The sequence below is a fragment of the Ursus americanus genome, chromosome 10 (genome assembly GCF_024610735.1).
Source record: "Ursus americanus isolate L20-20 chromosome 10, mUrsAme1.1.p, whole genome shotgun sequence".
Taxonomy (NCBI): domain Eukaryota; kingdom Metazoa; phylum Chordata; class Mammalia; order Carnivora; family Ursidae; genus Ursus; species Ursus americanus.
The window spans coordinates 35,009,770-35,026,579 of NC_142136.1; the positions used below are offsets into that span (position 1 = coordinate 35,009,770).

At 36.0% G+C, this 16,810-nt stretch overlaps 1 long non-coding RNA gene across 1 annotated transcript in view; it reads left to right on the forward strand.

Moving 5' to 3' along the window:
• The window catches only part of LOC148109348 (uncharacterized), a 371,717-nt gene extending 355,517 nt beyond the window's left edge, over positions 1-16,200 (forward strand). The window contains exon 3 of the long non-coding RNA XR_015725858.1: positions 15,970-16,200. This is a non-coding gene — a long non-coding RNA (uncharacterized LOC148109348). The remainder of the gene's footprint in view (positions 1-15,969) is intronic.
• Positions 16,201-16,810: the final 610 nt, after the last annotated feature.

The following is a 16,810-nucleotide window of genomic DNA, read 5'->3' on the forward strand; positions in this document are numbered from 1 at the left end:
TTTTATCATTTTAAAAATCCACTCCTGTTGAGAGCGACAGGTTATAAGCGTCTAAGCCCTGTCAAAAAAAATTTTTTCCCTAAATTTTTACCCACCAGACTGCTGTGCTTATCATGAGTATCTCTCAAAACTGCCTTTGCCTGTCAGATGCAGAAATGTACTGACATTTCAAGGACCCAAAACTTATATAGTGAAAATGAATATTTTTATAATACAATGAAAATCTGTTACTTAGCTATTTTAAATTAAAAATAGACATTAGAGTCCTACTGTCTTACGACAGAATTGTTAAAATTGCATAAAAGGCGCAGCAATAAGTCATCACAAGGCGTAATACAGTTCTATTTAGACAGCAACACAGGTGAGGTGATTAGATATTCAACAAGTTTTCCTTCACTTGCACTTACCCTGTAATAATCAATTTATTCTCACAAAGTAAAATCAGAGTGCACAAACCACAGTGACTATGTGCTGACCACAGTGGTGGTCTCTTCCTGGCTAGCACATTGTTGGAATCAGAAACGTGGTGCGTCTGATCACTCTGGTACACTGATTGATTGGAATGCTAGGATGTATCTCTTCAGCTCCTTATACGGCAGGAGTGAACTGCCGTTTCTTTCTTTTGGACCTCTGAGAAGTCCTTCAAGTTGGTGTGTGCACAGGCAAGTTGATTGTAGAGATGTTTCTGGAATTTTTATTAAATATTGAATATCTTATTCTGAATTATCTACTCTGAGAGATATTGCAGTTGATTATGGCAGCTCATTGACCCATAATCTCTAATGTCACATAACCTAGGCATCACCTTATCATTTCTAGCTAAAAACAGATCTCAAAATAGATGTGACCAAAATTCTGACTGCACCCAGAATATGTTTCATATGTCTTAAAACTTTTCTTTAAGTATGAATGGAAATAATTGAGGCAAGTCCCAGGGCACTGTAGACTATTAATAATTCAGTAGTACTGATTGTGCAAGTAATGACATATCAAGCAATAAAAATCTGGTAATATTAATTGATATCCTCTAACAAGCTGCTCCAGGGCATATCTAGTAGTTTTTACCACCTTTCAGCCAGACCACTTGCTTAAGGGCATTGAGTTTTAATGGTAAAAGTTTTAATATGTTTTTTTTTTTTTCTCTTTTGATCTCAAATGAGATCAATGAAGATTCATTCTCAGGAAGAATAGAGACTGTTAATCCATTTAACACTATTCACAGGTGCAGAGCTGTAATGAGAGACGTTGAATTTTAGATTAAACCGGGAGTGCATTTTTTAAAGGGTTATTTCCTAAGATCATAAAGGTCTTTCTTTGAACGTGTTCCACAAACTTGAGGAATTTCAACAACAAGTAGTGTTGCTTTCTGTCAGATTACCCAGAGTATCCCTCCTCATTTTTAAGGTCACTGGCATTTACACAATTAATTTAAGATGAAGAGACAAAGCTTCTTCCCAAAGAGCTGAAGTGGGTAATTCCTGAACTTGGTGCATTGTATGAATCATGATAACATGAGATTATCCCATGAAGGAGAAATGTGTTTTCACTACAACACATAAACTCTCCAGCTGGTTTTTCATATTAAAATGGTAAAATTGTTGTGCTTTGTTAGTAAGTACCTTATATGTCAATCAGCAACTTTGATTTTCCCATTTTGAAAAGTGGCCCCCCTCTAAAATCGTACGGTTATCAGTGTGACCTGATAGGGCTGAAGGGGTGGGTCACAGAAGACCTCTTCTGTAACTCCCAGAAAATCTGACCCAGCAAAGTCTGAGAATGTCAGCAGCAGATGGCTCATGGAGTCTGTCTGAGCTACTGCTCCCTCAGGCTTTAAGACAGGTGTCTGGTCATAAGTATTGAACAACAAAAACACCCACACTGCATACGTAGTACCACAAGTAAGGGTTTAGGCTTAGAAAATAATTCTCAAACAGAATTATGATCAGCTTATGCTACAGGTTACTGTATGTATTTGCTGCCTTTTAAAGAAAGAGACAAAGATAAGTAGTTCTAGATGTTGTGACTCTCAGTATTATCAATATTTTCCTCCTCGAAGAGTAAACCTATCTCTTGTCGCTGTCACTGGTTTTTAGTAGAATGCATAAATTGATGTCTCAGTTGATGGCTCTAGGGAATACTTGAAGGGAAAAAAAATGAATTTGGAGGCATAAGTGAAGGACTTAATTTTTATCACTCAAATTATTTGTCTAAGGGCCATTTACTTGTAAATTTTTCTTGGTTTTCTTATCTGTAACTTAGATAAATAATATGTCTTTCTGAGAAATAATGTTAGACTTCAAGAAAAAAATTATGTGGAAACACTTAGAAAAGCATTTATCACATAAAAGCTTACCAATAAATGTTTGCTGAGTTAGTATTATTGTTGTTCGATTGTCCCAAAATTTTGAAGTGGTCATCCACGATTAGAAAATACATTTTACTCATTTTTTTTATTCCACACAAGGTGAAATAAAGCCATTATAATATTATAAATATAGAACAGTTATAAAATTATTATGAAAATTGGATAAGTGAAATTCAGAGGAGAAAAATTTCAGACAGACGAGAGTGGTATGTAGATATTCACACCCCATGACTCTGCACATTACTGGAGGAGTGTCATAAGTTCCACTCAAAGTCCTTAGTAGCCGGAGAAGAAAGGACAATATTTTCACGAGAATGATAACGTTCATAAAAAGCAACACGAAGCATATGTTTCAAACAAACACTTGTTTTGTTAATGTTGATAGACGTTGTATAAAGACTACAGAGTGATTATGAGAAGTCCTTGAAAACATTTCTACAATAAATACAGTAAATAGATTTCTGTGACTCCTCTCACAGGGTCTCTAATGTAAAGTGGATATTATAGTAAAGGTGACTCTTTGAGGGTCTAAAAATTGCAATAGTGTATTTTCTGTAACTTCCAAATCACTGTTCATTGACACAGTGTTGTGTGCTAGGCACTATTGTAGTCTCTTCTGGTAACAGTGGTGAATAGAAAAGGTGCTATTTCCATGTGTATGGTGTTTAACATTTTTGTGGAGTGAGATGGAAGTTAACACACAAAATAAGTAATGTGATTCCAAACTGAATTTTGATTTAAACTGGTAGCACATTAGTATTATGAAATTTGAACAAAAGAGCCATAGGATAAAGTAGAACCAGAATTATCTGTGTGGAAGGTGTTTGGTGGCTCCTTAGGTAGGATGGTTAAAAAGTCCTTGTAATTAGATGTAATTTGACCCGAGTGGTTCATATAAAGTGTAATGGTAAGTACACATGGAGTAGCTTTCAGGGAGAATTAATGGAATATTCCAAGGCCCAGGGACAGAAATGAGATTGCTGCATTCAAATTAGAAAGGAGGCCAGTGTAAGCAGACTATAGCAGATGGAGGCAGAAAGGCAGGAACATGAGAGACTATGGACTCTGGGAAATAAACTGAGGGCTTCAGAGAGGAGGAGGGTCGGGGAATGGGATAGGCCGGTGATGGGTATTAAGGAGGGCATGTATTGCATGGTGCAGTGGGTGTTGTACGCAAGTAACGAATCATGGAACTTTACATCGAAAACTAGGGATGTACTGTATGGTGCCTAATGTAATATAATAAAAAAAATATTATAAAAAAAAAAGAAGGGCAGGAACAGGTGAGCTTGGAGTAGTCAACAGAAATCAGGCCATGCACAGCCTTTTAGGCCAGTTAACATATTTAAATTCTATTCTAACTTGCAATGAGGATTTATCAGAAGGCTTTAGGAATAGTGATAGGGCATGAGTCTAATTTGATAAAAAGTTTCAAATTAAAAATAAGGAGAACTACATTGGCTATTTAACTCTTCTTCCATATATGTTACTTCTTTCAAATTTATTTTAGTTAAGGTTTAGACTGTATATTCTTAAATGTATAGTATGGTAAATATTTGGAGAGTAGAAACATTCTGAGAATTTCCCCCATGGTTACAACAACAGTACTTTTGGCAGGTTACATTTTATTTTATTTTTTTTAAAGATTTTATTTATTTATTTGAGAGAGAGCACACACACGCAGGTGGAGGGGCAGAGGGAGAGGGAGAAGCAGACTCCCTGCTGGGCAGGGAGCCCAACCCAGGATCTTAAGCGAAGGCAGATGCTTAACTGACTGAGCCACCCAGGCGCCCTGGCAGGTTACATTTTAAATTCCACTTAAAAGGAAAAACAGCTGGGGCGCCTGGGTAGTGCAGTCATTAAGCATCTGCCTTCGGCTCAGGGCGTGATCCCGGCGTTCTGGGATCGAGCCCCACATCAGGCTCCTCTTTCTGGGAGCCTGCTTCTTCCTCTCCCACTCCCTTGCTGTGTTCCCTCTCTCACTGGTTGTCTCTCTGTCAAATAAATAAATAAATAAATAAATAAATAAATAAATAAATAAATAAATAAAAAGGAAAAACAGCTTCCTCAGCTGAATTCTTGATCAGCTACTCAACTACTTGGTTGGAATAATCTGAAACTTTACCCAGTTTGTGTAGACAGATATGCCTGCTGCTGAACAGACATGCATATATGGTAGCCCCAGATTTTCAGTGTTGAGATCCATGGCATAACTCGTGTGTATGAAGAGGTATAACCTAACCAGGCTGTTGTGTGTGATTTAAATCTCTGACTATCTTCTGTCCCCTGCCTAAATATTCCTCTTACTTTACCTCAGATCACTCTTCCACTCTTTCCTTACAATTCAGCTATGTAGGACTTTTTCAGTTTTGTCATTGTCTGTTTTAAAAAGCAAATTCTTGGGGGTCCTGGGTGGCTCAGTCAGTTGAGCATCCAACTCTTGGTTTCGGCTCAGGTTGTGATCTTATGGGTTGTGGCATCAGGCCCCACTTGGGGCTCCACGCTTAGCTGGGAGTCTGCTTGAAGATTCTCTCCTGCCCCTCCCCCCACTTACACACATGCTCGCTCTTTCTAAAATAACTAAGTCTAAATAAATAGGAAGTTGTTCCTGTTTATAACTGTCTTTCCTTAGCTTAAATGTTACCTGCTCATTCTGTCTTTTACTGACTGCAACATTCCTCCAGCCCTGTTGGTCTCCATTACAGCCCTCACCTTATGTTTATTAATGTCACTCGATTATTATTTTCATATGTTTTCTCATTCATTGCCTGTCTCCCTCTTCATGCTCTACCTGCAAATGTAAGCACCTGAGACCACAGATACAACTATATAACTATATATTACAGATTCTGGAACAGTGCCTGGGTCTTAGTATTCATTCAGTAAATTTTGCTTAATGAATGGTATTATGGATGGAAGAAGAGTTTCAATAATCCGAGTCCATAATTTTTAAAATTTCCTTATCTTAAATAAGAAAAGGCTCTGCGTGACCTTCCAGTTTACAGGTCCTACAAACTGATGGGTGCTTGCTGCCTAAACACAGGATAAACATTGCTTAACCTCTTAATCCAAGAAGGAAATTGACTAGTGTTCAAATCTGTGACAAATCCCAGTGTAACCATGGACTAAAAGTCTGCTCAAATACTACATTAGAGGTCATAAAACTTGCTTGCCATTGGATGGGTATAATTATACTGTCCCATTATTATTTTTTTTTATTGTGTTATGTTAGTCACCATACAGTACATCATTAGTTTTTGATGTTGTGTTCAGTGATTCATTATTTGCGTATAACACCCATTGCTCATTACAACACATGCCCTCCTAAATACCCATCACCGGGCTACCCCATCCCCCCACCCCCCTCCTCTCTGAAACCCTCAGATTGTTTCCCAGAGTCCGTAGTCTCTCATGGTTCATCTCTCCCTCAGATTCCCCCTCCCCTTCAGTTTTCCCTTCTTTCCTCTAATGTCCTCCACACTATTCCTTATGTTGCACATATGAGTGGAACCATATAATTGTCTTCTCTCTGCTTGACTTATTTCACTTAGCATAATCCCCTCCAGTTTTATCCATGTCGATGCAGTGGTGGCATTATTTTTTTAAACAATGCGTCATCTGTACTGACAGCAGATTATGTTTTGGGAAGCAGTGAAGGGACACTGGATGAACAGGCCTTCATCAAACATTGTGATGATGTTTAGGTCATCTGACCAAAAAGACAATCTAAGCCATCTTAATGTAAGCATAGTATAAGGACACACAGCTCTGTGTTACAGGTCTGTCTTGATTGTTATAGTGAACTTCATTCACAACTCCCAGTTCAGAAGTTTTGTCCATGTGACTCATTTACACTAGAGGAGGCTCCATTGCTTGATGATAATGCACTTGGGCTTTGGAGTTAGTACCTGGGCTTGAATCTTAGTTTTGTCATTTACTAGTGACATTTAACATGACCTTGGGCAATTATTTAATTTCCCTGAGACACACATTCTCGTCTGTGCATTGAGTGTATTACAGTTTCTGTGCAGAGGTCACTGTGAGGATTACCAAAGGTCATGCATGTATGGTTTTTGGTGTATTGTTTGGCACATGATAAGTGCTCATGAGCAATAACACATTTTTTGTCATCATCATCTTCATTGTATGTTAGAGAAATGTGGCAGAGGGGCACCTAAAAATACTCAGTTGAAATATGTCATGAATGAAAGCAAGATTGACAGTGCACTTTCAATACCCTTCCTTGTGATATCAAGACACTTCACAGTGATTTTACCTTAATTGACAAAGTCTCTGGAAACAAATACAATGGCACTGCCTTATTAGGCCACATAAATATAATTTGGGGTTGGGCGGTAGCTTATTCAGGCAGCCTTTTGACTAATATGGACAGTAAACTGGCCTTTCCTTTGCTTAGTTTATTAATTTTAGACCAAATGAGTCTTCAGGACTTTTTTCTCTATACAAGGAGAATAAGCATTAAACAATCGGCTATACTGTTGACTCCATTAAGACTGAGAACAACATGATCTAGTTTCAGGAACTACTTTTAAACTCTGGCTGCAAACACTTTGTCATTTTTATACTGATCATCTTAGCAGAAAAATAACATATAGCTCTCTAGGCAGAAATCCTCTTACAAAGTGCATAGACCTTGTGTACCCAGTGACAACATAGATGATAAATATGAAACAGACCCAGGAGAAAAATTCCCCAGCTTCCCTGCACCCATGGATCCATTATACTGGCATATAAAAAAGGCCATGTGCTCTAGAAAATGAAATCTAAATGATCCATTCTTCATCTTACTCTCCATCTTTCATAGGTCATATGAACATTATTCTACCAAGAAAATGGGGAGTTCTAAATATACATTGAAAAATTCCATTTGACCAGCATTTATTAAGCATACAGTATGTGAAAAGAACTGTGTTTGGCATGAAGAGCTACAGAGATAAAGACGATGTGGCCTTTAAAGACATGTTAAAAAAATATCAGAGTACACATAATATGAAATGTTATATTTTTAGTTAATCAGAAAAGATATAAACCTCAGACTTCATTTTGGGCCAAAATTCTTGAAATTTGAAGACCAATAAATTTGTCAATATGCGGCTTCTTTACTGTAAAAAGTGATATACACATAGTCTTTCCTAAGTAGATATTTCCAATCTTATAACTTAAGTATCCCTAAGTATTTGATCAGTGTTATTGAAGGACACATAGGAAAAACTATTTAGAAATAACAGTAGTAATGCTTTGCTTTTTAATTGGTGTGTTTGCAATAACACTTTACAGTTCAAAATTACAATCCTTTTAAAATAACCATTTTTTTTATTTAGAAAACATATTTTAAAATATTTTTAGCTGGTTTAAATAGAAGGCAGTATTGGGTTTTTACAGACAGCCATAAATGATTGGTAATGTATACAGTTGGCAAAAATTAAAGTTTATTATTCTTATAGTGTATGCTGTTCTATTATACTAAAAACATGTAACCCAGAAATGCATTTTACATATAGTTTGATATTTTACTGAGAAGTAATTATTCAGTGTTTTCTCCTGTTAGTTACGTCATATTTTCTTCACATTCCGTCTCAAATCTGTTATGAATTTGTGATCCCTTAAAATTTCAAGACTAGGTAGTTTCTGAATCCAAAAGATTTCTTTTCTTCTTCTTTTTTTTTTTTTTAAGATTTTATTTATTTATTTGACACAGAGAGAAACTGCCAGTGAGAGAGGGAGCACAAGCAGGGGGAGTAGGAGAGGAAGAAGCAGGCCCCCAGCGGAGGAGCCCGATGTGGGGCTAGATCCCAGAATGCCAGGATCACGCCCTGAGCCGAAGGCAGACACTTAACAACTGAGCCACCCAGGTGCCCCTGAATCCAAAAGATTTCTATCAAAGATTTGTCAAAAGCTGGAAACATTTTAGGAAGAATCATGGCCTTGGCAAACTTTATTTTATGAGATTAAATTAAGAAATGTATAGGAGAGGAAACTAAGTTTTTTAGAAGACCTAAATGTTAGTTTTATCATTAGTGTTTTCAGTGACCTTAGGCAAACTATTTAATCTTTGACTAAATTTCCTTATTTTAATTTGAATGTTCTCTAGAAACATTTTACAAGTTGTCTATAGGAATTCTGAAATAATTACAGAATTAATTCAGTTCTTTTAAAAGGAAATATATTAGGGAAGATGCAAACTGCTCAGGTCTTGCTACAAGAAAACGATTCGTTGAAAGTGTCCCACAAAACCCCAGGGCTTCCCACGATCTTTCAGAGGTCTCTCTGTGATCAGACATTTTTCATAATATGCCAAAACACTATTTGCCATCTCCTCTGAATTGATATTTTTATTCATGGTGCAAAAACAATCATGGGTAAGACTGCTAGTGAGTTAGCATGAATTAATGTAGTGAAATCAGACCGAACTAGTTATCATTGTATCTTCACCAGCATATAATAATATGTTTTTAAAAGAGGCAGTTTTTATTTAAGAATGCTTTGATGGATCATCAAAAAATACTCATTTTTAGAAATCTCAACTTCTGAATACAAGTCTTCTTAATATTCTGTATGAAGAAATCGGACGTGGAAAGAGGCACTTCTTCTCAATCCCCAACTTCAAATAACTTTCTTGAGCAAAAAGTATTTCTGTGATTGTTAAGTTGAGAGTTGAACTAGCTATTTTTTTTCACAAAAAGTCATTTTGCCTTAAAAACACTGTTATTTAGACAGAGGTATTTGGTAGATATTTCTCAAAAATTAATGCCAGTTAAAGGAAAAGAGACAGTGTTTTTGTCAATGATAACATTCAGACTTTCAAGAGAGTATTAGAATTTTGGTAAAGTAGTACCCTCCCATGTGAGCATGACCTCTTCCCAACACTGAAGATTTTTCTCATGAGATCTGTGGCGTATTAATAAATGTGTTTTTAAAAATGTACTGCATAGTAAAATGTGACAATATTAATAGATATGTACAACTCAATGAAGCAGTATTTTATGGAAAGTTGCACAATATTTTGAAATAATGCATGATACTTTGAAATCATGTATAAGTAAAAGATGCATTAAAAGGGCAAGATAGAATATTGGATGAATGTAGCAAGCATAGAAAAAGATCTTCAATGTGATTTAAGATTCTACATTGCAATTCCTATTTATGGAAGCATTACCTGTTTGTTTAGATGAGTTTCAAATAATATCCATAATTGTCTCAAAAAGCTTTTAAATTTTCTTCCCATTTCCAAAGACACATTTGCATTAGGCCAGATTTACTCTCTATATTTCAGCTGAAACATATTAGAGCACATTCAATGAAGAAGCAAATATGAAAACCTAGTTGCCTTCTAATAAGCCACATATTTTAAAAATTTGCAAAAATGATGCCACTCTTTTCGGTAATCATTGTATTAGACAATGCAATTGCTACTTTTGTTAATATGTTATAGATTTATTAATGTGTAAATGAACTAAAACATTTTTAAGATTTCTCAGGTTTAATTTTTAATTTACTAAATATTAATAGATAAAACAAGCAAGCAAGCAAAGTTGTTTGGGGTGCTTAATGATTTTTAAGGGTACAAAATGTTCCTGAAACCAAAATGTGTAAGATATACTACTTCAAAGGAATGAAATGTTTTCCTCTTAGCAAGCTCGTTTTCTCATGTGACCACTATGGGATACCAGTATTACTAGTAACATCTGCAGCAAGGAGACTGAATAGTCTATATCAAGGAAAAGACAAGGAGAGGCCACAAGCTTGTTTACTGCTGTCTCCATAGGAAATTACAGTGGAAAGGTCCCCAGATTTTGGATATTACATTGTATTTTATAGGAGCAAGCACGTAACATTAATACATAATCTGTGTGATCAAGGGTAGGTCCTGTATCAGAGAACAGAAGAGAATCTGAAATTTTAATCAAGGCATGTTTGAATGTAAAATGTTTGTAGCTTAACCTATGTTATTAGCACACCCTCAAGAAAGAAGAAGAAATGCCCTGAAAGAAAAAGAAGTGGGCATCTTGGGTCTATGCGTTGCCATGGTGGTTTTGGGCTACTGCAGCTGGGTAACATACAGCTACTTCATCCTAGGCACTGCTCTATTTTGCGTAATTTGGATATATTATGTAACTAGTCCTTCCTCCAACACATTGGGCTAAGACCTATAATTTCCCCTATTTTACAAAAAGGAAATTAAAACACACATATCTAGATTGAGTAGCTTTCCCAAATATATATATGATGGAGTCAGAATTTACTTTTCATCTGTTTGACTCCAGATCATGTTCTTATTTACCACATCCTGCACACAGAAGAAATATAGTCTGTCTCTGGGAGATTTCATAGTGGTTTAGTTTAAACTTGCCTTCACAATAAATTCCAATGCTTAGACTCAGTAGCCCCCTGATAATTAATCACTTGATTTAAAAGAAATTGTTCACCATAATTCAGTTCATGAAACAGTCATATGAACGTAGTGGACTACACCTGGTCTTCAGTGCCTTGGCCTGAGGGCTGTTCCAGGGAGATCTCCTCCAGTGGAAGGATGACTTTCCCCGCCCACACCACTCCCTCATCACCAGCACCTGTGCTCTGCCACCCAAGAGCTGTGTTGCCCAGCAGAAGACTTAAAACTTCAGGGTGCCTGGGTGGCTCAGTCATTAAGCTTCTGCCTTCGGCCCAGGGCGTGATCCCAGGGTCCTGGGATCGAGCCGCACGTCAGTCTCCCTGTCCCTCTGGGAAGCCTGCTTCTCCCTCTCCTGCTCTCCCTGCTTGTGTTCCCTCTCTTGCTGGCTGTCTCTCTCTGTCAAATAAATAAATAAAAAAATCTTAAAAAAAAATTAAAACTTCACTTTTGTATAGCTCTTTGGCATTTTGACAGAAAACTTATGAGAAATACACTGGCATCTCATAAGAAAAACGAAATAAGATTAATATCTCATAGGAAGGAACTAGAACATGCAAAAGTAGCCCCAAACTGAGAATAGACTTCTTTTCTAATTAAGACCATGCTTTCCTCCATTCTGGGTTCCACTGTTAGCCCCATTGAGCCTGTTTCCTTGTCTGTCTTACACAGGTTGGACAAGTTGATGTCCAATTAATTCATTTCAGGCCCCATTATCTGTGTCCTAAGCTAAGAAAAATAAATTCCTTTTTGATAATATACAGTAGATACTGGTATAAAGTCCAGAGAAGCTTGGACTTTATTTATTTTAAGATTTTATATATTTATTAGAAAGACAGAGAGAGAGAGAGAGAGAGAGAGAGAGAGGGAGAGAGCATGAGTGGAGAGGGGTGCAGAGGGAGAGGTTGAAGCAGACTCCCCCACTGAGCAGGGAGCCTGATGCAAGGTGGGGTTTGATCCCAGGACCCTGAGATCATGACCTGAGCCCAAGGCAGATGCTTAACCAACCAAGCCACCTAGACTCCCTGAGAACCTTGGATTTTAAAGAACATCCAGAAATACATTCTCTGTGAATTATTCTTAAGGAAATTAAGAACAAGTAAAATGTGTGATTTCTATATGGATTTCTTCCTATCCAAATACTTTCATCTAGCAATGATTAACTGTTTCTGAATATGTCTATACATAGACTCTCATGTGCTTTCTGAATTCTCATTATTCCAAAACTCCTTCTCAAAATAGTCCATGACGGTGTTATGAATATCTTTGGTATGCTTCCTTTCCTGCAAAAAGCATTGTCATGTCCCTTTCACCTTATAAAAATGAGATATGTTACAGTGTGTCTTACCAGAATAGAATTTCATGGAGTGGTCTATGAGGTACAGGCTTGAAGACATAAAAACTATCTTAAATTCAATTCTACTATGTCACAGTGACCAAATTATATAATTTTTCTAACATTCATTTGTAGAAATATAAATGAAAAAAAAAGGACCAAATTGATCATAAGGTATTCAGTGCAGTGTCTGAAAAATGGCAAGGCTTAATACATGTTAACCATAATCATAATAATACTAATCTTATTGGGAAAGAATTTCCTCTACTTATTCACCTGTTAGCATTTTTATGCACACAAAGTGTGTAAGATCTGGTGGACAAAATAAATTCAAGGATCTTGCTTTTTGGAAATGGCTCTGACCTCTGAATTAGAGGTTAGCAAGTTGAAATGGAATGGAAAATTAGTTTTCCTGATTTTTTTTTTTTGTTGTTGTTGTTGTGGTGGTGGTGGTGGTGGTGGTGGTGGTACTTTAAGAAAATGTTTACGTACTCTAATAGGAAACTGTCTTAATAACGTTAGTGTTTCAGGCTTTTTCTCATGTAGTACTCCTATAGATATACAGTTGCTTTTAGGAAACTGGAAAATCAGCTATTAACCTCTTCATCAATTAAGATCAGCTAATTAGAAAAAACTAAATTGGATATTATTGTGGAGTATACAGAAATAGGAGAAATTACTGGTGGGCTTAGTTTTGAAAAGTAAAACATATTATTAATATCAAATACATTAAAGACCTCAAATTTTAGATTGGATAATTCCCCCTTTTTATTTTCACATAATATAGGTTAGAAAAACGTAAAACATAAAATCAGGATAATTACACTCGAGAAATATATAATATGTACATGATCTCACTGTAACATACACACACACCACACACACACACACACACACACACACACACCCACACACACCCACACACACACACACACCGTAAAAGGAATTGTCTTTGGAAAAGAATATGATTATCAGTGGAGGCAAGGAAATTTCTACAAAGATCAAATTTGCCTTTTGTATTTCTTATTGTGTACAACACATAAAAATACATATTTGATTTTGAGGATGATAGATTAGGAGTAGTAAAATATGTTATCACTAACATTTACACACATACAGTATGTAATGCTGTGTAGAGTAGAATTTTAATTAACACTTCATGAACTTAATGGAAATTATAATTTATGTTTGTATCAATATTCACTGAGAAGAATGCCATTAGTTTTGATTTGTTTCTTTCCATGCCTTTACCTGGGGGTTTGTGTGCTATCGCTTTAATCAGACTAATTTATTGTATCTCTTTTCTCTATATATCATTTTAACATTTTTAAGCATTCTGGAATAGTATGAGATGTGCAGAAGTAGTATTATAGGCTCAATTAATTCAGTCTTTTTAACATCCTCATGCCTTTTCCAGGTTTCTGTCACTTCTTGCCTGCATATTTAGATTTGTACTAGCAGGGGAATTTTATTTCCTCGAAGATAATGAGATCTAGGAATTACTCAATGATTTTTCTATTGCCATATTTTATACAACCCAGAGTGTCACCATGAATAGGTGGTGAGCTTTTCTAAGGCATCAACCACAATTTATAGTTTTCATGCACTCCACCCAGGCCCTGGTTCAGAGCTTGTTTACTCAGCTATTACATGCTCTGTGGGGAGCTCCAGCAGGCTTTACGCTAAGTCCTGAGTAAACAGAGATAAAAGACAAAAATCCCTGCCCTTGGAAAATCATAGTCCAATGGGTAGTAAAAAATCAACATGCAATTAAAACAAAGTGTGATCAGTGCTCTGATAAAGGTACAATACAGTGATTTTAGGGCCATTCCCCGGATATATATATATATGTATGTATATATGTATATATACATATGTGTGTGTGTGTATATATATATATATATACACACACACATATGTATATATATATATGTGTGTGTGTATATATATATATATATATATATATACATATATATTTTTTAATTCTTTTTCTTCCAAATGGCTAAAACAGCTTTTCCTAGTGGGGAAAATACTGAAAAAGAGCTCTGTCAGTCTCAAAGTTTCTGATAAGTTTTCTGATGAAAAATGAAAAAAATTGGGGGGTGCCTGGGTGGCTCAGTCTGTTAAGCATCTGCCTTCTGCTCGAGTCATGATCCTGAAGTTCTGGGATCGAGTCCTGCAGTGGGCTCCCCCTTGGCGGGGAGTCTGCTTCTCTCTCTGCCCCTCTTTCCCACTGCTTGTGCTCTCTCTTTCTCTCTCACAAGCTCTGTCTCATGCTCTCTCCCTCTCAAATAAATAAATAAAATCTTAAAAAAAAAAGAAAAATACAAAATTTTTAAAATTCTTTTTCTTCCAAATGGATAAAAGAAAAAAAAGAAAAAAAACTTTGTCCTAGTGTGGAAACACTGAAAAAGAGCTTTGTCAAAGTTTCTGACGACAATAGAGAAATCCAACCCATGAAAGAGATGTGGAGCTATGAGTTGGGATAGTAGGTAGCAAATTTGAAACCAGAAGGACAATACCATCAGCAAAGTTCAGAAATCAGCGACGACTTATTCAGGGCTGGGATTTCCAGGGAATATCCAAAGAACTGCTAAGGGCAAATGATCAAGGAACTTAGGAAGAAGACCCAGTAGCTCTCAGGTTCAATAAGATTTAAGTTTGAGACAGACTAGTTCCCTGGTTTTGTCCAGTGTGCTTCTGCTGAAACTTTACCATACCTTCCATGTACCTGTGGCATGCTGTAAGCCCTTGGGGGAGGGGTGATGCAGAAGAAAGGGAGTCATCAAAATGAATAATAAATATTTCCTGACTTCTAGGATGGAATCAAGACAAATGAACTGATAAGGACCGTATTAGTCATATGACTACTGTAAAAATCCGATATACTGTAATATCAAGCTGTAGAAATTTAAAGAGAAGCTACTTTACTTTTGTCTGAATGGTTAAAGAAGTCTTGCTGGATAAAATGTTCTTGGAGGCGTAAGTTGTGGGATAGGTAGGTTTTAGTAGCCTGAAATACAATACGTGTGCAACATCATTACCCATGCAAATATGGTAGAATTAACATCAGAATAGAAAACAGCATTTTAGTCTTGGGAGTCTTGGGCGGTTCCTAGCCAGCCTCTCTGATTGTGACAGATGAGGAAATCAGGATCCAAACAAAGTGACTCACCTAAGGAAAGCCAATTAGTTAATAAATAGGAGTCATAGGACCATTACTCACATTCTCAATTTCCAGTCTTAAGCCTTTTCACTTATTTTCTTCCTTTACTTTACTTTGCTGATGAATTCACAAATATGCAATTTTTCATGAACAGCCATTCAATATTATGTACCTCTAAGGTCTTTTCATAGGTTATGAAAACTCATAACTTACAACTTATAAAATAAAATATTCATAAAATATTAAGACTGCAGACTCAGTGTTTAAAAATATACTGTACTCTAGAGTCCTATAACACAGTCCTAACGATTTTGAACTACACTATACGGTGACCACTATTAGCTCCAATTTATAAAAAGGATTTGATTCTTCCCAAGGCAATGAGAGTAAATCCCCACACAATTTCTTTGTCTATCTTGTTCCAAGCAATTTAAAGTTGTGGATTAGTAAATGAAATATAGCATTCTTTTGTGGCACTGTGCGGTAGAAGTTGAAATAAATTGAAACAAATAGACTTAATTTGCCATAGAACACGTGTCGTTAAGTGGCTGGGAGTTTTGTGTTTTACTACTGAAAAGATAGGTAGTGAAAATAAGCACTTAGGACAAATAATTTCAGCATTAGGATGTATTTTTGTCTGCCTGGGCCCTCTTAGGCATAATAATTTTTCGTTGATTTACTTGTGTTTCCAGAGAGATTACCAATACCATTTACAGATGTTGATCACGGTGATGCAGGCAAACGCTAAAAAAGTAAGTGATTTACTTTTAATATGTTGTTTCAATGTATGAATGTTTTGGTTAGACTGACACATTTTAATCTCCAAATGGCAATCGTGGTCCCCGTGGGCCCCTGGATTTATGCAAATTTATCTAAATTACTTAACTGCATACAGAGGCATGTTCAGTAACAATTCAAAATTAGCAGGCTACTTTTAAATATTAAGGAGCAGTCAGTTAAGTTATTTAAAAAACTATGTATGGATTTGCCAGCCCATGAGCAGGACATTGTTGACATAGTCATATGCTATGTAATTACCAGTGACTCATGGGAAAAGAAAGGTACCTATACTACATCATGATGTTTTTAAAAATTTTTTGGCCTGGAAAAGGTGCAGAATAATAATGAATTATTCAGATAATCTTAGCAGGTGTTTATATAGAAGTGCTGGACTTTGAGGAAATTTTGCCAGTAGCGGCTACTCCTCCTGCTTATGTTAAAAATGTTTATGTTTCATCAGACTAATACTGTCTTTCACATGAAATTGGTGGCGATATCTTACATTTTGTTACTTTGTATTTGGATTTTGCATTTCTAAAAGAGTCAGAATTAGTTTACAAGTACTTCTAAATTTGCTGCATTAAAGTAACATTATAATGAAAATAAGTTAATTGAAAATGCCCATGAGAGTATTTTATTAGATTTATACAGTCTTCACATTTTGAGAAACAAATATGTTTATCTTAAATATATTTAAATATACATTAATGTTATTGTTAATTGTGATAAATTTTCAGATACTAATAGAAATAT